The 26114-nt window shown below is 35.5% G+C and overlaps 3 pseudogenes; 1 reads left to right on the plus strand and 2 right to left on the minus strand.

Annotated features, from left to right (window-relative positions):
• Window positions 1–492: 492 nt before the first annotated feature.
• On the plus strand, window positions 493–6867 carry LOC141670496 (uncharacterized; annotated as a pseudogene).
• Window positions 6868–10334: 3467 nt separating this feature from the next.
• On the minus strand, window positions 10335–12056 carry LOC141673718 (inactive TPR repeat-containing thioredoxin TTL3-like; annotated as a pseudogene).
• Window positions 12057–12525: 469 nt separating this feature from the next.
• Window positions 12526–22693, minus strand: LOC141673719 (phytochrome C-like; annotated as a pseudogene).
• Window positions 22694–26114: the final 3421 nt, after the last annotated feature.

Below are 26114 nucleotides of genomic sequence, written 5' to 3' on the forward strand. Positions count from 1 at the left end.
ATGAATTCGGTAACCGAAGAGATTTAAGTTATTTATTTATAATTAATTATTTAGAATTAATCGGAGAAAAATTGGATAATATTTTAATTAAATTTAATTCAAAATTCTTATTTTATTAGTAATTTATAAAGTACCATATATTTATCATATAACATAATTTATATTTATTTAAATTATATTTTATATTGAATAGTTTATTTTCAATAATACCGATCAAGAAAAACACGTAAGAATTAATCGAATTTTAAAAATGGGATAGATCATGTATTTTATAAAATATTAATAAGGAATTAATCGTTAAAATCGGGAATTTTTATATTCATGTTTGAACTCAATAATCTTAATTTTCATAAGATTTTGACAAGATTTCCTTTTTTTAATTTTTTTTTAAGAAAAAGTGAATATCATTAAAATTTTAGAAAAGCGAAGCTGGTCAAATTCTCAGCTTTGTTTTGTTGGTAGAGTAGATTCTTTTAGTGCATCTTCATAGCTAGAGTTAAAACACACATGCTACCCCCCTGTATAACATATAATCTCTCCGGACTCTCCCTCAACGATCAACTGTGCTTGATTAGATTTTACAGAGATGGCGGACGAACCTTCCATTACTCGCTGGTCATTCACGGTAATACCTCTCTCTCTCTCTCTCTCTCTCTCTCTCTCTCTCTCATTGAACATTTACTCCTGACTCCGGTTGTTGTTTAGTTTATATAGTTAATCAGATTCAGATGTTTATCATATATATATATTTATATAATTTTATTAAATAATTAATCTGTTCCGCTGCTGAAATGTAGCCTGTTACGCTTAAGTAGTTGCAATTCTAGTTTATTCGTAATACAATAAAAATAATTACTCCGTTTATGTGTTATTGTGTCGATTTCATCAGAGGCAAATATTAAACCTTAGTGTTATTTTTTAGTCTGCTCGAGGCCTCGAGTTGAAAACGACATGTTATATTGTTATGTATAGGATGTCGTGCTAGTCGGTTAAGAAGTGATCTCTGGTTGAAACATATATTTATTTAATAGAATGTTGATGTTTTTAGAGCTTACCTATATTATGTATTTATATATGTATGTTTTTTCTTTCTAATTTTAGGATTTTAAGATGTTTTATGATGCAAATGGACATGCCAATGGTGCAACTGTTACAAATGGGAGTGGAGCGTTGAATGGAAATGGACGTGTGAAGAACACATCTGATATGGCTGTTTACGAGCAGTATAGAAATCAGGTAGTTTGTGTTGGTTTTTCTTAAGTAAAGGAGGTAAAACTGTTTGGTAAAAACTGATAAACATTTGATGTTCTTTCAGGATAGAGCGTCCTCGCTGAATAATAATGGACATTTATCTGCGAGAATTGATGAACGGCCGTAAGATCTGTTACCTCATTCCTTAAATTTATATGTACCTTCTCCAACACATTATATCAGCCTCGGCTAATTATACACACTTGTTTGTATATACCTGCAAATCTGCAATCTTTATTACTAATAAGGCATACCACTGCTACCTGGGGTGGTTTTTCTTTTAAACCGACAGCTGTTTGACTTGGCATGAGCTGCTAACATGTTTGTCGAAATTCTCAGGCAAAAACCTTTGCTACCTCCTTTTGAATCTGCAGAAATGCGTACTTTAGCTGAGAGTTTAAGTAGGTGAGTCGCAGTTAAGAAAAACTTTGCTGACATTTACATATTTTTGTTTAATCAGAAGAGTCCTCTGATTTTTTTGGTTTGGGTTAGTCATTGGTTTTGATACTTTTATTTTGAATAAGAACAGAGAATAGAGGATAGGAGGAGTAAGCAGTCTGGTTTTTTGGGGCTAGGCATAAAAGCTTTCGCGGTGCCTTGTAGGGACATTAGTTGTTGCACAGACAGGGAATCATATTTATCATGGGAAAAGGTCTCAACTTGAAAGCTATATATGATACTTTGTGTTGTCTTTACAGGGATATCATATGCGGTAATCCAGATGTTAAATGGGAAAGCATAAAAGGGTTAGAGAATGCAAAGCGCCTGCTTAAAGAAGCAGTTGTCATGCCAATTTAATACCCCAAGTGAGTTGTGTGCCAACTGCCAACACCGGGCTTGTTGGATTAGGTAATTTTTTCCGCAATTGCTATATGAGAGTTGATTTGACTTGGCATCTCATTATACATTTATGAGTCAGAATCTTCCCTTAAAAAACTTATCTTATTTGTTTCTATTTAATAAAAAAAATTCTCGTTCATATCAAGGACTGCGTGAGCAGAGCAAAAGCTGCTCTCCTATGGAAGTAAATTTATTTCAACTATCCTAAAAACGAAAAACAAAAAGTCTTTGTTAATTCGCCATTTTGTTTAAAAATAATTCTAGTGACAAGCTCATATGTTTGACTCCTCGCTCCCCTCCTCCCAGTATACATAGAAAACTATGTAAGCAACAAGGATTAAGGTATTATGAAAAAATTTTTGATCTCTTTCTTTGATCATAAGCACATGGTTTGCATGTCGACTTCGTAGCCGTGACTTCATGACGTAGCTTGATCATGATTCATCACCTTGCCACTTAAACTTTATCAGTGTCATAAACTAATATATATAGTATACCGGAAACTTTATAGAAACATCTCATACTTTACTTACCTGGTAATTAAGTTTTATATATGTCACTTTATTCACGACTCGCGATTACATGCAGAATCACCTTCTTGACTCTTAAATGGTTGATTGTTTCACCTAAAGAAGCTAGTTGAGTATTTGTAAATTACTGCTGTTCTGTATTATTAAAGTTCTAGTGGTCTCTTTTGTTTTAGGTACTTTACTGGTCTATTATCACCATGGAAAGGTATTCTCCTTTTTGGTCCTCCAGGTACAGGGAAGGTTTGTATCATTCCTTTTTTCTTGTTTTTAATCATAAATGCTGAGATGGTTGATACGGAATAGCTATTTTCTATATTATTATTGATATGTGTTTACCTTGTATATTGGTAGTTAGATTATGTTCTGTCTTTGTTTTCTTTTGATGGGGAACTATTACAAGTTAATCTGAGGAGTGAACTACCCTTTTATATCCAACACCAGGTAAATTGACTGCCTGTGATTTGGTAAGTAGCCCCGTGGAAATTTTTACCAATCACAGAGATTGATTACCTTATCCTCAAACAATGGAAACACTTTTTTTAAATATAAATGTCATTAGAATTTTGTAAGTGTAAACGTAAACACTTCACAACTTTTAGGCCAACTCCTTGGGCTCTTCTTGTTTAGAAATACTATAAATGTCACTAGAATTCTTAATATCGTATCAGGAAAAGTAATTAATTTCCTATGAGCACATTTGTTTTTTAATTACATTTTCCTCTCATTTAAGTTGTGTTTAGGCTTCAAGTTCAAGTCTTAACTAACTTAATAATGTGCTACATTTCATAGTTATCAAGTTCTGGTTTTATTTATATACACATAAATATATTATGTATTGTAACTCTCGTGCCTGTGTTTAAAGAGGGGCACGCCTCGCAGGTGCCTAGGATTTATAGAATTTTTTAAGCCTCTGTTTGCCTCTTGCCTAAAATAACAATTGTCAGAGGTAATGTTGTCTTGCTTTTACATTTGACACTAATTTTTGGGTAATTGAATTTAAAGATCCCTACATTGTGCTAAAGTTGCAAAATCTGGTTAGCTGAAGAACTTACAAGGCAAGAGAACCATTTCATTAACAAATAAGTTGCCTCAAGTCCCATACATACACATATGTTATTTTGTTAGGAGAACATCTTGATGTTCAACTGACAAGCTACTATATTATTACGTTAATTCGCTCCCAAAGCACTCCTTCAGGACTGTATACTGTAAAGTAATTAACTGTTTGCAGTACCTTAGATCATGCACTTAGGTGGATAAGCTAATGATAATTTCTACATTGCAGACGATGCTTGCAAAGGCTGTTGCAACTGAGTGCAACACTACATTTTTCAATATTTCAGCCTCATCTATAGTCAGCAAATGGCGCGGTATGTTGCAAAGTATTAGAACTGGGTTCTGGACCATAACTTTAACTGTATAAGTTTAGGCACAGTTTTGTCCATCTACATTTTACAGAATTATCTGTCTTCTAATTTTACTTTATTTGGCTATTTGCTTGTAAGGCTTGTTTGCCACCACAGATGTAGTATATCGAGTTGGGTTTTCAGCATGTATGCAACAGGGATAAGATATACAATTAATGGATACATTTAATATTTCTAACTCCTACTTGATTTTGTAGGCAATTAAGGTTCTCCCGGGGAAAACTAATTGGCCAAGTTATTATCCCGATATCAGACATTGCACTTTTCACTAAATTGTAGTTCCAGTGAAAGGATCTTGCTAAAATAGTTCCCTTTTCATTGTAAAGAATTTTGAAAATATATTCGGTATGAATATTTAAGGAAAAACCAGAAAGATTTTTTTTTAATAATGTGTTAATTATGGCACTGATATCATGATATGAATACAGAATAAGTCTTGGTAGCAGTAGTTGACACTTTGTCAGTGTCATGTGCCTTTCGCTACATAGAGACTGACTTCTCTATATTTTTCAATTAATTATTATATTCTTTCCCTGAGTTGTTGGATGAACATCTCAATTTCAGAATACTATATTACAACAGTTTTATCCTGATTCTTATCTTTGTATTGCCTGATAGGTGATTCTGAAAAGTTGGTCAAAGTGCTCTTTGAGTTTGCTAGGCATCATGCACCTTCCACAATATTCCTTGATGAGATTGATGCCATTATTACTCAACGAGGCGAAGCACGGAGTGAGCATGAAGCGAGTAGGCGACTGAAAACGGAGCTACTCATACAGGTTATTTTCTTTTCTTCGAGAGCTACATTTTATGTACTATTAATATTCTCCTTGATATTTATATATATAACTATGGAAACTTGCCTAATTACTGTTAATATGTCATTGATAATATCATTACTCCACCAGATTAATATATTAATATTTTCACAAGTGTTGATAGATAAACTATTACATATACCGATATAAGTTTATATATGCTGAAGCTTTCTCAACGGTCTTTATGAACATTTAAATGGATTACCGTGACGGATTTAAAGCCAAGTTCAAGAGTCTTGCAAGATATAAGAACTATTTTTATTAATGAAATAGGAGAGGGATATGATGATATTATAATTAGGGATATGATGATATGAAATAGGAGAGGGATAGTCCAGATGGCCCATAAAGGTATGTAATATTGTCTTAAAATATTGTAAACTGCTATTTCATAAAACTCTTGAGACCTACTGATGCAAAGGTAATAACTCAGCAGACGTGAATAAAATGATCTAAAGTGCTTAATATTAGCCAACGGATTACAAAATTTCTGTAACCTACTATACATAAAATTGGGCTGTTTATGTGACAGTCCCACTTAATCTGCTGCGTAATCAACATCTCAAACACCGGTCGACAATCAATTTAGCACTGATATGCAAACATCCATCTCAAGTTGCTTTGCGTATTTCAATAAGCATTTGGTATTTTGCGAGCTCTTGGCAATAGCAAAATTCTCCTATTTTACAGGAATAATGAAGTACCATATTTTACGAATTTCAGTATCCTTTATAATGACATCTGTATTGTTACTTTACCTTGCATTATTAATATGTAAACTGGATTGCAGATGGATGGCTTAACAAAAACAGATGAGCTTGTCTTTGTTTTGGCTGCAACGAACCTCCCATGGGAACTAGATGCTGCTCTGCTACGGCGTCTTGAGAAGCGGGTATTATTTTAGTTCGCTAATGATATCTCATAGTTAACTAGTTATTTGAATTGTAAATTTATTTAAAAGTGTTTCATGTATTCAAAGGTTGGAAGATTGAGTTAGCTATAAGAGATATTTGTTCATTCTACAACCACAGAGAAAAATAGTGCTGATCTTTCAATAACAGGAACGGGGTTTGCATAGACGAAGACTTTCTTGGCGTGAACTTTCCTGCGTTCAGCATATTTTATCTAATTACATGAATCTTCAGTAATTTGCTGCTGGCTTTGGGTCATTGCAATCGACTTTTATGCCAGCAAAAACATGAAAAATTAATTATGTTTTTCAAAACTTCGCAAGCTTGCAACCTTTTATTGTCAAATCCATCTTCACTTGCACGTTTTCAAGATTTAGGGGTGTGCTGCTCTTTTGTTGCCTTTCCTCTATTTTCACATCAAGTAAAAATAAAAATGGGGACTATTAGAAAATGAGCACCGGTAGCAAAATTCTAATATTTAAGTAGCTCAGTGAAGAAAGGTTTTGTTTTAACGTGTTTAATGAACAAAACAGCATGTGATGTGACATCACCATTATAAGATTGCTTAGAATTCAATGTACTTTCTATATCTAACATGTCTTATTTATTGCAAGATCCTTGTACCACTTCCTGAACCAGAAGCAAGAAGATCCATGTTTGAGGAATTATTGCCTCCTGCACCTGATGCGGACAAGCTTCCATATGATCTAATGGTCGAGAGGACTGAAGGCTATTAAGGATCAGATATTCGGTTGGTGTGCAAAGAGACTGCAATGCAGCCTTTAAGACGTTTAATGGCATGTTTAGAGGAAAAGCATGAAGTGGTGCCCGAAGATGGTATGTTACTTTATACATCATACCCAACTATCCATGCAGTTCAGTATTTTTTAAATATCAGAGAATGCCCTTGGTTGTAAATGGTACATATGTTAACTTAGAGGTAATCATACATTATGGCATAAAATAGAAAGATCACTCTTTAGAAAACCTAACAATCGTTTAAATCCTTTGAAATTCTCATGCACCTGAAATAGCAGCCATGACGCAGTGAATATGTACACCGATATACCGGTTTATTGTTATGAAAACATTAGAGGAGAGTGGGGAAGCGTATGAAATCTTCACTATTCTTTCCCAATCACCTTTAAGCAGGTTTGTAATTTTCGCTTAGTGGAAATTGTTTGAACAACTTCTTTATCAAAAAAGTTTACTGGTAAAGGCACTCCTCACATAAATATTGAGGGGAAAAATACCAAAGTTAACTATTTCAAACCTGTAACGACCTCCAAACCCGGGGTATAAGTCTGGGGGTTACTAGCTAATCACCAAACTGTAAAATCTGATTAACAAATAATAAAGAAATGAATCTAAACCCCTTAAATACTAACCAGGATCTTTTTAGGTTGAAGTATGAAAACAAGAACCACTAACTACTTAATTACAAACCAAAAGTCAAAATCTTACAAACTCTCTTAATTACAAACCATTGTCTAACCAGTTTTAAACTAATTTCATCTTTTATTCAAACACACACACTAACTATCTACACTCCACCTGTTCGGGCAACTCAAAACTTTCTTCCTGGATTAGGATCAACACCTTGGGTATGAGAGGATCCCGAGGCTTGACCCGCTTCTTTACCACTCGAGTCCTGATGGTTTTCATATTCCTTCTTAACTGGAAGCAATAAGGCGAATAACAACAAAAAGGGGTGAGCCAAAAATTGCTCAACAAGTCTGCAAAATATAAACAGTGTTAAAGCAGTTTAAATAAATCGGTAACCTGGGTATATCTGTAAAGATATAACCCCCGAGAATAGAAAGAAGGCCATTGTTGGCGAGTACAAACGAACTAAACTGGATACAAGTTCACATCTATACCCTGCTGATCAGCCATGATACAGTGCAGATCTATATATCACTATATAGTTCTAATCGGGCACCCAGGAACTACAGCCCATCTCAAGGATCAAGTTATGTCCCGGTCCTTAGGATTAAGTAAAACTTAATCCCAAAAGTATCATTATCCAGTCCTTGGAGTAGCAACCGGAACAATCAGTATGCTTTGATATATTCCAAACACCGGAATATATCAATATATGTGAATAACAATTGGAATAGGAATTAGGAATTCAAAGGAAAATGATAAATCAATAATTGAAATGAAATAGAAACAAGAATCAAAAGAGTGCAAGCGTAATGTGAATCTGAAGAAATATCACTATTCTGAAATTAAAATAGGGGAAAAACTTGCCTTCTGCGCGACTCACTTTAATATATCACCTTCGTCTATCACCGAATCAACCTGCCTTGCTGGCTTAGCTTCTGTTAGAGAAAGAGAATGATTTAAACATCTCGTACTTCAATTGCGTCTCAACCCGACTTCACATCGTTCCTATTATCTACCCATGCGCTTATGACTGACTCGTATATTATATATTAACAAGTAAGACTCGATTAACCACATAATACACATAAGCACATAATCATTTTTATAGTTAAAATACTTTTTAGAATCAAAACTAACTCGTTGTTCGCTTAACTGATCATTATCTGACTCGTTTCCTATATTTCTGGAATTTTTCGGACTCGTCTCGGCACACAATTCGACTGATAATCAAATAAATAATAAGGTCAACTAATTTTTAGAAGAAATTAGGTTTTAATATTATTTTTAATGATAAAAATTCATCTTTCTGAGTCAGAGGGCTTTCGTTTCATTCGAATCGGACTAACGGTCTATTTAATATCAATTAAATACATATAAATCAATTTATTATTCAATAAAAATAATTATTACAAATTTTTAAACCCTAAAATAATTTTTAAATAATTATTTAAGAAAATCAAAGCTAAAAATAATTTTTCTATAATTTTTTGGAATTAAAATAAATTTATTATGAATTATTGAAAATTATTTGATAAATTATCAAAATAATTAATTATTTTTAAATAATTAAAATAAAATAAATAAATAATAAATAATTAAGAAAATAATTAAATCTGATTTTTAGAAAATATTTCAGAAATATTTATAATATAAATCAATTAATAAATAATTAATTAATCAATTTATAAAATAAATAAAACTGATTTTTAAAATTAATAAAAATAAAAATAAAAATAAATTTCCAGAAACAGTTGTCAGAAAATGAACTCTGACAATAAAAGATCAAAACCAGGTTTAAAACCGGGTTGAAATCGGGTTATCAAGAACAATCCGGGTCAGGATGAACCGGCCGGAAAATTTCCAGAATCCGGCGAGTTCCCCGAACTCCGGCCATGTTCCGATAAGCCTCAATTCTTCACCGTTTGAGGTGATTTTTGAGGGGCTTTCATTGCAAATCACACCCACAATTTAGTCCAACAATCCGTTCATCAAAATCATCCCAGTAACAATTTCTCCGGCCAAAATCGATTGAACACCGACCCAAACTCCGGCCAAAATCCTAACTTTCAATTCTGTACATGAATTTCAATGTTCTATAGTGCAAATCAAAACCTATGAACTGTATAATCAAACCCCTAACATCTTAAGAACCAAATATTCACAGAAATCACGAAGCTATGTTTTAAAAATCAAGCATAAACCCTAGAAATCGAATTCATCGATTCAAGTATTGTTTGTTCAATTAATTAGTACCAATCGATTGCTTACAACACAGAAAAACTATATCAGCCATCAAAATCATTCAACAACCCCTAGAAATAAAAACCCCAAATCGCAGTTATGAACCCTAGAATCGAAATCAAAATATACTGATTTAAACATGAAATTGATAATACAAACCGAAAGAACAACTCAAGAGCTTCGTTTTGAGTACTTACATGATTGTAAACGATGCCGAAAACTGATCGGAATCACTGCTCGAATTCTTGACCTGAATTGCAAACCCTAACCCGACTGTAGAGAATTTTCTAATTTTCTGATTTTTAATTAATTAATTAATTAATAATAACTAAATAAAAATTAGGCTATTTATAGTAGTAAAATTAATACTCCTAATTAAAATTAAGGCCCTAATTCTACACTTTTTAAAATTAATAACCCCCTAATTTTATAATTTTTGAGTATTAAAATTTAATTTATAAATGTTTTATATATACAATATATTTGCCAAAATTTCCCAAAAATTGTGAATAATGCAAAAATACAAAGAAATAATATAAATGAAAGTCCTATAATTTTATAAAAATAAAAATGTGATTTTTGTGGGGTTTTTAACACCCAATGGGGCCCGGAAAAGTCATTTTTCGTAAAATGAGAAATTTTTTAAAATGCCTAGATGTTCAGAATATTGCGATGGTAAAAGCTGTTTGATGAAAAATAAGGCCCATTATTTTATTTGAAATACCTGCTTTGAAATCATGATTCGGGTCGTAAAACTTTTGAAATGAAAGCTATAAATATCTGAAAATTATCTTAAAAATACCAGGACGACACAGAATCCACGTAACACACAACAATTAGGGTTTGACAGTTAATTCCACATAAATGACACATTGACATATAATTTATTATAAATATGATATATTACAGACGTAAGTTTCCCAGACGTTATACAGATTGTCTCTTGAGGTTGGTCTGAAGATCCTTTATGGCCTTGGCCTCCTCCTCATTATCAGGATTTTTTTATATAATATCTCGTAATCTTGTAACAAAACTTCTAATTTTCCACACTTGGCATAACAATACGCTCTTCTTAGCATAGCGTTGTTATATGAAGGCCGGTCCCTGAGGGCTGAATTGCTTTCTCAAACTGTTCAAGTTTTGATCTAGAGGCAGCTCTGTTGCTCAACAAGATGGCGTTGTAAGGATCATAAACAAATCCCTCCCTATATGCATTACATGCTTATGTGTGTCGTGATGCTTTTAAGAGTTCATTTCCTTTGGACCTCGCTGCTGCCACTGCTATAGTTTTTCTACTAATTGTGTTTGCTTTATTATTGTTTACATCAAGCCTTGTGGCTCGTTGAGCTGCAGTAGCAACAACATCTTCAAATCTGCCAGTTGTCATTTACACCTGAGCCCGGATTACGAATAAACTTTCCCGACCAATAAGACCAAAATATTTTGTAATTTCGTCGACATTGAAATTAGGACCCTTTCTCAAGACTTTATCAGCTTTTTGGTGTCTATTCAGCTTTAGTAAGGCCTCTGCTTTTAGAGCAAATATCAATGGTGCAGTATCTGCACCGACAGATATAACAAGATTGCTTTCTTTTAGCAAACCATTCCAATTGTGTTTCCTTTTAGTATTAGTGCACCTGTTGAGATGAACTTGCACATTTCTTATTTCAGTCAAAACATCTGGGTCAGCTTCTGCACCTGCATATTTGAAATGATACATTGCCTTTTCCGCCTCTCCTAATCTGAGGTTTAGGGCTGCTAAACGTTTATGAGCTCTTTGATAATGAGGTTCAATTTTAATTGCTTCCCTGCATTCGAAAATATCCTCAAGAAGCCTCCCCGGTACCGTCAACATGGCACTTTTGTTGCTCCTATATGCAACCTTTTTTGGATCAATAGTTATAGCAACATCATACAAAGGTACTGCTTCTTCGAAATTTCCATTCTCATAATCCTCATTTCCCCTAATCTTCAGTTGCTCCAGATTTATTCTCGTTGACAAAGATCTACATAAAGAAGTTGGTTTTTGAGTCACGTCTTCCTGTTTCTTCACTAAATTCCCCATCACAGTATTTGGATAAGATTTTCCATAAGGGGTAACGTTATCAAGCCATTTATTTTCATGAAACTGAACATTACTCATTTCCTTATATCTCCTTTCCATATGATACTTACTATATTTATTCTCATGAAGCTTATAAGCTGGAATCGATTTATACCCGGTAAAAAGATACACAAATTCTCTATTAATAGTTTTTTTACTTGATTCAACAGTGAAACCAATAAAATCCGTTTGGAAACTTAAATCAAACACTTGAAGGACATATTTTGTAGGTGTTAACACTTGTAGTTGCTCTAAATCCTCATCACCAACTGTTTTCTCAACTCACCCAGTTTATCTAGTTTATCAACAACTAAAGCATGGGTAGGAGGAGTATCCAAAGATTGACTTACTTGATTTGACGGCAGCTCCCTTGTCTGAGAATCACCAGCTTTATCAACGTTCCTGAACATCTCTGAAAGCGAATGATGCATCACTTCTACTGCTCTATCTATGGCCTTAGACACCATCTCCGAAATCTCGTTCTCCAGATCCGTAAACTTCTCTTCAAGTTGTTTAACCCTTTTAGTCACCATAGGCGGCCCCATTTACGATTAATGCTCTGATACCACTTGTTATGAACTGACTAGTTATAACACTCAATCAGTATCAATACAACAGTTGGCTTTCGAGAGGCCAATTCTCTCCCAAGAAAATAAGAAACAATTACACAATTCCGAATAACCCTAATGTTCCCCTGACTCCTCCTTTGTACCCTTACGTCCTGCATTTACTGATATGCCCCAGATTTTATTTGATGTTCCTTGTTTACCCCTGGACTTGTGTTATTGATCTCTCTTTTATCTCTTGTTGACTTGTTGATGAGTTTCTATTTACGCTTCTTTCTCAAATACATTATCAAATATTTTGCTTGAACTGGGTTCATTACAGATTTTTCCTTTGCCTTCTCTACATCTGTTTGATTCATTTCATGTAAATCAAGTAAAAACTCCTATCCAAGTTTCTGTACAAGAATACTGAATCAGAATCAGTATTTCTTCCATTTGTAAAGCTCAGTTATGTCTTTTGTTTTTTTGCTTTCTTGCTGACTGGCGCTTTCATAAATCGTTGAGCTGTTTTAGCTAATGGGAATTCAACAAGGATGATGAAAGATGGCCTCTCTGCCTCTCGGAGATACTGCACAGTTCCGTTCATAATCTTTACCAACTTATAGTTTATATACAGACCAAGACCTTCCCTCGATGAATTCTTGGTATGATGAAACATCTCTTGAATTAAAGTAACAAATCTTAGAGAGAGAATTCGATATGGAGAAAACCTCTGCCTTCTCATTGAGATTATGTCTGAATATATACAAGCTTGGTTGATTGATCACCAAGTAAAAATCCTACAGTTAAGCCTATAATACAGCTGTATATCAATTAGAATATTTGCCTAATATGTATATCAATTAGAATATTTGCCTAATATTTGCCTAATATTACATTACATAAATAGATAGAACTTGACACCCCTCCTCAAGTTGGAGCATGCAAATCATGGATGCCCAACTTGCTCAGAAAAGAGCCATGATGAGGTCCTCCTAGTGCTTTGGTAAATATGTCTGCGAGTTGAGTACGAGTAGGAACATATGATGGTTGAATCAAGCCATCAAGAATAGCATCTCGTACAAAATGGCAGTCTATTTCTATATGTTTAGTTCGCTCATGAAACACCGGATTTGCTGCAATATGCAGAGCGGCTTGACTGTCACAATATAACTTGATAGGTGTAGAATGCTTGATCCCAAGACTAGAGAGTAATGATTTTAACCATTTAAGCTCCGATGTAGTAGTTGCCATAGAACGATATTCGGCTTTAGCAGAAGAGCGAGAGACCGTATATTGTTTCTTAGTCTTCCATGATATTGGAGACTGACCAAGAGTGATAAACCAACCAGTAAGAGAACGTCTAGTCATAGGACAACTTGCCTAATCAGAATCACACCAGGCATATAGGCATAAATCGGAGTCAGAACGTAGTAAAATTCCTTGACCGGGATGACCCTTTAAATATCGAACATGTAGAGCTGTCTCCCAATGATCAACGCGAGGAAATTGCATGAATTGAGCCAAAGTGTGTACTGAGTATGAGAGGTCGGGACGCGTCACAGCCAAGTAAATTAGACGACCAACAAGTCACCTATAGGGCAACGGATCAGATAGTAACGGACTGGTTGTTAAGGCGAGACGATGATTCTGCTCAATGGGAAATGTAGCTGGTTTGGCCCCTAACATGCCAACTTCAACAATAATATCCAACGCATATTTGCGTTGACACAAATAAATTCCAGCAGGACTACGAGCTACTTCTATCCCAAGAAAGTATTTTAAGAAGACCAAGATCTTTCATCCGAAAGCAAGAGCTCAAGTAATTTTTCATTTCTTGAATAGCAGCAGAGTCATTGCCAGCTATCACGAGATCATCCACATATACAAGTAAATGCAATGAAGTAGTTCCTCTATGAAGAGTAAACAAACAATAATCGGCATAAGATTGAACAAAACCGTAGTCCTTAAGAGCTGAGGAAGGTTTGGTGAACCAACAACGAGAGGCCTGACGCAAACCATAAATTGATTTGCGAAGACGACAAACGAGCCCAGGAGGATTGGTGCGAAATCCTGGAGGAGGGCGCATATAAACGACTTCCTCTAAATCACCATGGAGAAACGCGTTGTTAACATCCATTTGATGAAGTTCCCAATTACGAGCGGCTGCAACTGCAAGAATAGTACGCACCGTCACCATCTTAGCAACTGGAGCAAAAATTTCCTTATAATCAACATCCTTTACTTGATGATTGCCAAGAATCACTAAACGAGCCTTGTAACGTTCAATGGAACCATCTGACCGATATTTAATCCGATATACCCATTGACTTCCAAGTGCTTTCTTATCAGATGGCAAAGGCTCCAAGGACCATGTTTTGTTTGTTTCGAGCGCATGCATTTCTTCCTGCATGGCCCGGCGCCAGTGAGGATGTTTAACCGCATCATAGAAATTTCTTGGTTCAACACCTGTTGTCACAGCACCAAGAAAAGCTCTATGTTGTACGGAAAATCTATCACAGTTTATGAAACATGATATGGGATAAGGAGTACCTGAGGAATGCGATGAAGAGGGTGTAGCAGGAGTGGAAGGGCTCATACTATGTACTGTGTGAGTGACAAAATCTCGAAGAAGAATGGACGGTTGTTTTTGACGATGACCACGTCCCAATTGTGATGTTTCTGCATCATCAGGTGAATCAGATCCCCCTTTGTCGTTCATAGTTGAGCTAGATTCATTTTCAACCTCATTATTATTTTCGCAAGTAACCTTAACATCATCTCCACAGGCAATATCTGAGGGTTTAGACAACACTTGATTTTCTGAACTTAAAAGTTCATTGCCATCAGCAAGGTAAGGAGACCATTCTGTGGAACTGGAAGTTGTATGCTCCTCAGTTAAATAGGGAAATTCATGCTCTGCAAATATAACATCACGAGAAATAAAATACTCTCCAGATTCCAAGTCAAATAATTGCCATCCTTTCTTTCCATAAGGATAACCCAAAAATACACAACGACGACTTCTACTAGAAAACTTATCACCCTTATGATTCTGATTATGACCATAACAAAGACACCCAAATACTCTCAAAGAATCATAAGAAGGAGGTTTTTCTTATAAAAGTTCATAGGGAGTCTTGTCATCTAATACGAGAGCAGGAGTGCGATTAATTAAATAACCAGCAGTCAAAATGCATACACCCCAAAATTTTATAGGTAATTTCCCTTGAAATCTCAATGCCCGAGCTACATTTAAGATATGTTGATGTTTGCATTCAACTCTCCCATTTTGTTGAGGAGTGCCAACACAAGATGTTTCGTACAGAATACCATGATCTTTAAAAAATGTTTGTAGTGGTTGAAATTCAGTACCATTATCACTGCGCACTATTTTAACCAGCTTGTTAAATTGTCGCTTGATCATAGCAAAAAATTGAATCAAAGTCAATTTCACCTTCGTTTTATCAACTAACAAAAAAATCCAAACCGCACGAGAATAATCATCAACAATGGTTAAAAAATATTTTGCACCACATGAAGACGGTGTACGATATGGTCCCCATAAATCACAATGAATAAGATCAAAAGAACTGATTGCTTTATGCTCGCTAATGTGAAATCTTGTTCGAGAATGCTTGGCACGAACACATACGTCGCACACTTTATTTACACTAGTTTTAACATTACTTGACTTAACATGAGGGATCTTCTCAAGAACCTTTATTGATGGATGTCCCAAACGCTGGTGCCATAAATTAAAAGAGTCCACAACATCAACCTTATATGCAGTAGCTTTGACTGATCCACAGTAATAGTAGAGCCCCCCATGTTGTTCATCCGCTCCAATCAGCATCCTCGAAAAGTGGTCCTGAATCACACACAAAACATTGGTGAATTGGACAGTGCATTTGTTCTCGCATAACAGTTGTGATACTAAAATCAAATTACATGTAAAGTTTGGGACGTATAAGACATTGTATAAAATCAAATTAGGAGCCAAAGTAACCGTCCCAGACTTCATGGCTGTAGCTTGAGCACCATTTGGAAGACTAATATGACTCTGGATCTCACGAATATCATTTAACAAGGACAGGTTGCCTGTCATATGATTGGAAGCTCCGGTGTCTATAATCCATTTAACATTAAAATTACCTGTCATGCTCGGAGTAGATTGTGATTTTCCCTGAAACACGGATTTCAGAACTTGCCATTGATCCTCTGTCAAACCAATAAGACCAGACTTGTCAAGCTCTCCTAAAGCTGGCTTAGATGTTGACTCGTGTGCAAATGGATGCAGGGAATTAGAAGCAACATTGGCACGGGGATTGAAACTTCCTCTTCCTTGCCGAGTAACAGGAACAGAACGTTGGTTGCCACGACCACGTCCAGACCCGCGTCCAGGTGCCTTGGAACGATCAGGCCACCACTCTGGATAGCCATGGAGTTGAAAACACGAATAAATTTCATGCCCAGTTCGCTTACAGTGCGTGCAAGAACGAGAAGCTTCCTTGGGTTCAAGCCGGGGTTCATTGCGGCCTATATTCCCACCAGATTTTACTGCAAAACTCATTACTTCAGCACGTTCTGAATTGATTTTAGTACCCATGCGTAATCGTTCTTCTCGAATCAAAGAAGAGTAAATTTTGTTTATGCCTCCTACATCATCCGCTGCCAGCAAAGTCGAACGTACTGTTTCATACAACCCATCATCAACACCCATAAAAAACTGATGGACTTTTGCATTTTCTTCTCGCTTCTGAAGCTTCGTAGCAATTTTACATGTGCACTTACCACATTCACATGTAGGAATAGGGTCAACTTCAGCCAATGCTTCCCAAAGTTTCTTCAGTTTAGCGTAATAATCTTCAATAGACATACCTTGAACCTGTTTACAAGTATGCAATTCAGCCTTGAGTTGTTGAATACGTGGACCATTTGAGATATTAAAGCGTTCTTGAATGTCAATCCACAGGTCGCGTGCTGATTCACGGTATGAGATCGTGGATCGTAGCTTCGAATCAATAGTGTTCATAATCCAGGAGACAAGCATTGAATTAACGCTAATCCAATCTTCATATTCATCAGATTCCTCGGATGGTTGGGTTATGATGCCGTCAATGAAACCAATCTTTTTCTTTGCACGTAAAGATGTCCTGATTGCTCGCATCCATTCATTAAAATTATCGCCCTTCAACTGTGTTTGGGTGATCAAGTTTCCTGGCATGTCATTAGCCGCAAGATCATAAGATGATTTGCCTTTTGAAGGCGTTTCCTTTGAAGGTGTTTCATCTTTGCCAGTCATGCCGATTGTGAAGAAACAATATATGTGTTGTAACTAAAGAGCGCAAGGCTCTGATACCATAACAAATCTTATAGAGAGAATTCGATATGGAGAAAACCTCTGCCTTCTCATTGAGATTATGTTAAAAATATATACAAGCTTGGTTGATTGATCACCAAGTAAAAATCCTACAGTTAAGCCTATAATACAGCTGTATATCAATTAGAATATTTGCCTAATATTACATTACATAAATAGATAGAACTTGACATAAAACTTCTGGTATACCTTGAGTTGGCTGCATAATCCTGCGAGGTATACCATAAGATCAGAGATTCTGGTTTCAACTTAATATTTAACACTATAAGGATAAAAATAATAAGCATCAAGGTTCAATCTACAAAAAACATTAGGATAAGTGAACGAAAAGAACACACGATGTAGTATCAACAATAATATTTAGAACTACGAGGACAACAATAACAAACATCAACATTATTTTGCAAAATATTCATAATAATAAGCATCAATGTTCAAAGTTACAAGAAACATTAGGATTAGTAGAACGAGAAGAACACACGATACAAATGCAATTTCATATTGATCGTCATAATTGATAAAGCATTATCCTCATATATTGGAAATACTGGTAAGAAGGGAATCCTATAAAGGAATAACTGCAGGCAGATTGCTAAAAGTCGGTAGGAAAAGGGAAGGTAACTGTCTACTTTTTATCTGTGCAAATTATTGTACATCTTTAGCTAAAATTTCCTTGAGCATAATCTAGAATGTTGCACATTAATCTGATTGCTGACTCATATGGTCTGGGAGTATTTCGTGGAAAATCAGAATGTGACGCGGCAAGCCTTGCCTGTAGATCATTAGGCTTCTCCAGTAACTTATTTCTATTGTCATAATTAGCCTGACTCAACGTTGTGATCAAAATGAAGCTGGGTCATGCAACATTAGTGCCCATGCTTTAAATTCAAGCACATGCAACTGCTGCTGCCATCATCTACACACTTAAGAGATAATACATTCTAACTTTGAAAATTGAACATAATATATGCAAGTCTTGCTTTGCAGGTAATAAAAACCTGAAAAAATAGGGAGTTGCATAAAATAGTGAACTATGATTTTAAAGAAAAATAAAACTTTTTGACGAACCCAGACAAGAAACAGACATTATTTGAATGTTTGTTTGACCAAATCTAGTGCCAAGAAATTTGAAACTGAAGCAGCACGACAATGCAAGGGCTTTGCTTTCTTTGATCTCTTGTGTGTCACTCGAGACCAATGACATACTACACGTGATAACTTCTTCATATCCTTGTTGTCGTACACTATATGCCTGATTAGCCAGAATTACTTAACAACCAAAGTTCTTTTATTACAAAAATTTCAAACGCAAATGACATGCATCAAGCCTTTAAATAATGGTCTTAACATGTACTGTAAATTTTGATTATTTTGCTGAAAAGCTTTAGCCACATTATATCTCTAATTAGGCCACATTGGCAATCTAGAAGGCACTAAATTATGGATGTTTCAAGGGAGTTTATTTTACCATTTTCTTGTGCAATTCGCTATTCTTATGCATCAGACAGTACTGCTACTTGCTAACGAGAATATTTAAAAACATGGAGCATAAAAGAGAATCACCAATTAGCAAAAAAATAATAAAGAGGGGGGCGGGGAGAACTACCGAAATTTCAAATGGACAATCTGTATTTTGGACCCCTATACGTTTCTTTTTCGGAATTAGTCTCAGCAGAACTGTAGATCCTTCAAATGCAGGAGTAAAGATAAGAGCTTTTGTTAATAATTATGAGAGAACTTGCTGAAGCCTTGCATTATCCCCATACAAGTACATGGATGCTACTTCAGCTGGTGCATCGCATGTGATCTGGACCTCTCGCTCACGACTCAGTATCATAACTTGATTTACAACAACATCCAGTACATCCTTGAGATTGAATTCTGTTGAACCCAATTCCTTGTAACTGAAAATGGTTTTCATATGAATCAAAATTAGTACGAAGTAGTTGTCTGCACTTAACTACTACTACCAGTGGCGAACCTAGAACACTTTGAAATTGTTGAGGGGAATGAATTGTACTTGTATTTTCTTGTAAATTGTGGTAGTAAAGGGACATCAAAAGTTGAAACCTTTGACTTATATTTTAGCAAAAACTCTTTTTCTTCTCTTTCCTCGGCAATTAGAGCTTAAACACATCAATAAGACATGTACATGTCAGTAAAGAAAATGTATGTACTTAACAGATTTTTAGGAAAACAAATATAGGCATCTACATTTTTTGGGGTGCCCTGTGATGTTAGGACATGCAATGGCACACCCTCGGCACCAAGTATGTCTATCAACAACAACTATTAATAATTATTATTTCAACAAGACAGAAACAGAATTGATAAACATACCATTCTTTGATACTCCCAATATCTGTATCATCAATAATTGTGGATAACTGGTTCTAGCATAATATACTCATCTTCAGAAGCGCACTTTGATCTTGGGTCAAATTAGAAGAGCTCATCAGATTCTGAATGTACTTTACACCGTTTAAAGGATTTCTGATTTCATGACGAATATAAGTTAATCGTTTAAGGCTATTTGCTGCAACTTGTTCAGATATTTTTTGGACCTGCATCACATACTGAAGTTCTGGACTTGCAACATGCAAAAAACACAAAACACCGGTTACTCTCCCTTCCGCATCGGTCCTTTTGCTTGCGGTAAGTAATGATTCGATATCATTACCTTGCTGATTATAAAACCTGAACAACAACTTATCTGCAACCTGGTCCGCACTTGCACCACTAAGGAATATTCTTAGCTTGGTAAGTGTGACTTCATCTTTGATACGACAACCATAATTTTTATTAGTAAAAACTTCTCCAAGAAGCATTCGCCATTCTGTCGATGGCTTCCTCTCTTTTTAAACCTGTCAAATTTTTCATTGTACGACTCCACTCTAAACAGCGGCCGGAATCATCCATCATAAATATAGGAGGAATAAGACCACAGGGGCTCCGCACGATATCAACATAGTCACCTTGGATTTTTGCATATTTATTCATAATCAATTTGTTACCTGTAACATCTTGTCCGAGAAAGCAAACACCTACAATACTTCCCTTCATATCTTTACTACAACAAGCATTTATAACCAAGATAATCATATCAGTATCTCCTTTGGGCCCAAATCATTTAAGTTTAATTTCGAGATTCCTCTCCTCGCTGCCTGCCATTGTATTGTCATATCAGATGGAAATTTTGCATAATATTCTAAAATTAAAAAGAAACCAACTACAATATCTCTATGGAGTTGCATGAGCCTAAAATTTGTTAGCTACATAACCCTAGCCTGATTGAAAATAAGTAATTAGATACATTCCAGGGGATTGAGCTATAAGATGCGAAAATTGCTTTAATATGCACCTACTAAGAACAGCACTTGGAAGGAAAAAAAATATATTTTGGCACAGTAGAAGGTCATGTATACAACTAGTCCAAAGTCGTAGAATTAGATACTTGTTCTCGTTTTCTGGCTACTCCAATTTTTTTCCAGAAAGGGGGTGGGGAGAGTTGGTGGAATAATGAAATTAGACTAACCAAGAAACTGATACTTATTAAAAATAATCAAAATAACAGATATCTTGTATTAAATAAGCCGTCCCGGTTCCAAAAAATATTGTCACAAATAAAATAACAAATTATTAACTTATAAGCATAGAACACTACCTTGTAAAGCAGATACGAGAACATTTTTCACCGCTTCAGTACATTCTTCTGCAATAATATCTGTTAATTGCATACCAATAGCTTGTTGCACATCCAACACAGTCAGCTCAGCTACTTTGGTATTCCACCCATTTACTACACCAGAGTGATCAACTGTAAAAATTGAAGCTGAAGCCGTCTCAATAAGACGAACCATCTCACTGGCTAAGATATGGAGCTCACTCACTCCTTGCATGCTAGTATCGACTGATGGAATATCCACAATCATTTTAGACTCATCTGCAGTCTCATCCTGCAATGATTCTCTCAATATGCATTGTAAAGAATGGATTGCATCCATCTCCACGTCTTCCCAAGGAAGGCTACGGTTTTTAACAACCTCAAGGTATGCGTAGAATGATGACCTCGGGTGCATTCTTCTTGTATCATCGCTATCACCAGGAACATGTTTTGCACCACCCCACTGGATTTTTTTTGCTGTATGGGACCTGAACCAAAACAGAAAATCCGTGAAAGTTATTTGTGTAGCAGCCATTCCGCACACAGCATCACGAAGACTAGAAGCACCTGGGTAGCCAGCCTTTAAAAGACTGTCAGTACTTAAGCCTGTTGTTTCTTTGTGATATTTGAGAAGCCATCCAGCTATATCACTGATTTGTACCTCAGTAGGAGTGATCCCATGTGACCAAATTTTGTTTTTACCATCACACTTAACAAGATCCATCACATTAGGTGATTGAGCCACAATTCCAACATGAGCATCTCTCAGAAGCATGCTGCAAAACACGGTTTGTGTTTGCAAGATATCTTTCTCTCTTAGTTGAGCAGCCAACTCCACTTCTTTGCTGACCTGAACACCAAAGACTTGAAGCAAGAACTCACAAGCATACCTAAACGGGAATGCAACAAACCTAGGGCTTGTGTGATGGCAAATAACTAAACCCCACAACTTTCTTCCCTTTTGCTGATCACTACCGCCATCATCACAATCTTCATTGATGGTAACAGACATAACGAGTGACGTAATGGAACCCATATTGGCCATGTATTGACCATGACAGCCGTGAGGAAATCTAAGCGTGGATGCAGAAAGACTCAATGGCAGCTTCAATTTCTTGTCTTGTACTACTTTAACAGACAGAGACAAACAATCACATATCATCCTAACCTTGTTTTTCATGAAGAGAAATCTTGAAGCTTGTGGTATATCTATAGCCGGGTAGTGCAAACCAAGACAGGGTTCCAAATCTGGCCTGCGGGACTCAGCAACAACTTCCCCATGCTCATCATCATGAAATTCGTACACCATCACTCGGTCATAGCCTGCCAAGCTTATAAGATACCAAGGATCCAGCCATTGTCACTGGTGTGTCAGACGGATCTACTGGCTCCAAATCTATGACTAATCCCACATCAATTCTATGTAAAATTGCATAGAATAGCTTATATATAATATTATTAAATGCGAATTGATGTAGCTTATATTCATGATTATAGATAATTTTACGTCATATACATATCCTGTAACCTTAAATCCTATGCATAATAATCTTATGCTAGTGGATTCCTACGAAGTACGAAAAGTGGCATGCTCCTTGAAGAGTGTGGGATTTTTTCATTCCAGAGCTATGGTAATTTTGAAATATAAAAGAACTGTAAGATCGATCCCGTGCCCTCTTTGTAACTCGCTCTCGACAATCAATCAATCTATAAAAAGATAAAGGCGTACATATGTTAGTGCTATTTACGTGAAGAGTGTCACATGATTCTGATAAGTACATGATTCTGATAATTCTGATAAGTGACATTTTATACCACTTAGAGCGTCTTATAATGGCTTGAATTGATGTCTTGAAATCAAGTATTTTGTGTATGTGATGCGTTTTTCTAGTGTTTGTGCATTTCAGGGTATTACTTGCATTTGTGGAGAGATTTCATCAAGAATAAGCCTTAGTATGTGCTTGGCATTGCAAGTGGGAAGTTAGGAGTAGAACGCAACATAAAACGGGAGCAAAATAATAAATTTTCCAGTGAGGTGCTGGGCGCCCGCTCAGCCTGGTTGGGCGGCCGCTTAGGAAGTTGAGCGCCCGCTCAGGATTGTTGGGCGGCCGCTCAGGGGCGTAATTTTTAATACTGATTTTTAGAGTTCTTGTTCTGTTGGACTTCTGACTTCTGAGATGGCTGGGTCTTGTGGGGCTTCTATATAAGTAGTTTTCAGAGACGTTTCACGTGTGTTGAATTGTGGTATCAATCAAGGAGCAAGGAGAGAAGGAAGAAGACCGTTTTAGCACATCGCAACGAAGAAGAGGAAGCATAGTTTTCTTATGATTCTTTTATTCGTTGTATCAGTGGATGCTAGTTTTCTTTGCTTTAAACCTTATTACTCTTGTGACGTACTCTGGTTTTATATAAGTAGTTTTATTAGTTATTCTTGTGTGTTATTATCATGTTTTCATATGAACCCATGGTGACGATGAGTTCAATCATGGGCTAATCGTGATCATGGGGTCGTAACGGATTTACTATGGAATTCTTTAGTTAGTTGTTTAATACCTTAGTGTGTGATGATTGTATGACATTACAACATTTTTGCAATCATACAACTGTTTTTTTTCGTTGTCTGACAGGTAGAATTTCCATTGTCTATCCAACACTCGTGTGATCGAAGGTTGGACAACGGTTGTTAATATAGTTGTAATAAGGGAGATTCAACAACGTTTTTCAATACTGGTTACAATCAATAAGGCACAACAGTTACTCTTTATTAACCATTGTTGGAACTTTATTAAAACAACTGTTTCTTTATTCAACTGTTGTCTACCTAACTTAACAACAATGGTTTTGTAGAAAAACCATTGTTGTTACCTTATTTAATATTATCATAAACAACAGTTTATAAACTTCTTTTCTGAATATTTTTTTAAAAGACAATAGTGAAAAAAATTTAAACTGTTGCAAAGAATATCAAAAGACAACAGTTTTTTTTAAAAAAAATATGTGCAGTGAGACATACAACGGTTTTTATCATTTTTTAAGTGACTTTCACACAATTGTTTATAAAATTAATCTCATTATTTAAAATAAACCAATTTTAAAATAAAATTATATAATGATAATTCAATTGTTATTTCACAATTGAAATTAAATTTACAATACAAAGGTTCTCTACAAGAATTACAAGTATAACAAAGTTTCATTAAAATTCACCAACAAGTTGATAGTTACGAGTAAAATTCACTTTCACGCCAATTAGGTCAAGTTCTTTAAAATGCATTAAACTGGCTCCATAATAAGCTTCATCAATAAATAGAATGTTACTAACTTCAGAAGCAGCTTTCCACTTCTCGTAATATAAAACTGATTTATATGGGGCTCTGTCACCTTGGCTAGTCCTTAGCTATTGCCCACCTTTGATTCTACCAGCTCTCTTAGCAGGGGGAAACTTTAAGTCTTGACCATTACTTCCAATCTCTAACCATCTGAATATTTCAATTCAGATGCTTTATAACCATTGTATAGCTGCAATGCTGAACTCTGCAAATAATAAATAAAAAACATAAAGTTGTGTAACAAATCATGTAAATATATAATAAGGATGAATTGATAATCTACGAGTCTAAGAACGTGTTCAATACAAAATGAAGATTACAGAATGGATCAGTGCTTATTAAATAGAGACGCAATTCAAATAAATGCAATCCAAGTTCAGAATCTTACCTACAAGGTGATTTACTAAGGAACCATTTGGCATGTATTCGTAGACTAAGATTCTTTGTTGGCCATCAGCACAATATCCCACAAGATTGACAAGGTTTGGATGGTGAACAATACTAAGTGTCAAAATCTCTGCTAGGAACTCTCGATTTCCTTGATATCCATTTATGTCAAGTTGCTTCACTGCGACAATCTGAAGGACACAACCAAAAGCAGAGTTAAGATTGAAAAAAATTGGTGCACAGATGGAGGAAGAAGAAACAAAATAATTACTTTACTGGTGCGTGTTATCTGTCCTTTGTACACCCTCCCAAACCCTCATTCTCCTAATAGCAGATCAGGATGGAAGTTCTGTGTTGCAGCAGCTGGTGTTCTTCATGGAATCAGTACGCACAATTCTACAGCATATTGCAGGAATTATTTAGGTTCCCCAGTCCCTTTTTTAGCAGTGGTTGTGAGCACACACACAACACATGGCTTGACATAAGTATGTGTAAGATGATTACCAACTAAATTGTGCTATTATTCAGAGAAATATAGATTAATATTATATGTGTTCTGCTATGCCTATAACCAAACTTGAATATCAAAACTAATGGTTAGTGGCAAGCACACAATGCAATAAATTTGATGATTTTGCGGCTGATAAATCACCCATCATTTTCAACATTCACAACACAATCTTGAGCACATTTAAGAACCTACAACAGAAAAAAATAACCAGCATATAATTACAATCAGTGCATGCTCCTTTTATACTATTCACGACTCAAATATGATTTAACATAAAAAAAAGAACCCAACTCGCAGCATGTATCGCAGTTTTTATTTTAATTCAACACAACTCTAGCAGCACATTTCTGCCATTAAAATAGACCACCCAAGTTTTACCCAGAGAGAGAGAGAGAGATCAAATTTAAGACCGACGCAACGACAATCATATATTTTCAATTCAAAGAAGCTAAACATAATGTATCAGAATTTGGAACAAGGAAACACATAATCAAAATATGCAAATATACTAAGTTATAAGTTGACAATAGTTTATAATGTTCTTGCAGACTAGCTTACATTAAATCTTGCATCTCTTAGATTATTAGAATTACAACAATTTAACAGGAGCAGTTACAGGCTTTTACCTGACAAGGCCCAAATTGAGTATACACCAAGAAGTCTGTGGCCAAGATTTCTTCTTGGCCTTCATCAACAAAACTCTAGCCCAAGCAATCCATCCTTCCCATGACATTCTCTTGTCCCATGGACTTCCCCACTCTAGCAGAAGTGTCAAGCCTTTCTC

Source organism: Apium graveolens, chromosome 7 (assembly GCF_009905375.1).
Source record: "Apium graveolens cultivar Ventura chromosome 7, ASM990537v1, whole genome shotgun sequence".
In the NCBI taxonomy this organism is placed as follows: domain Eukaryota; kingdom Viridiplantae; phylum Streptophyta; class Magnoliopsida; order Apiales; family Apiaceae; genus Apium; species Apium graveolens.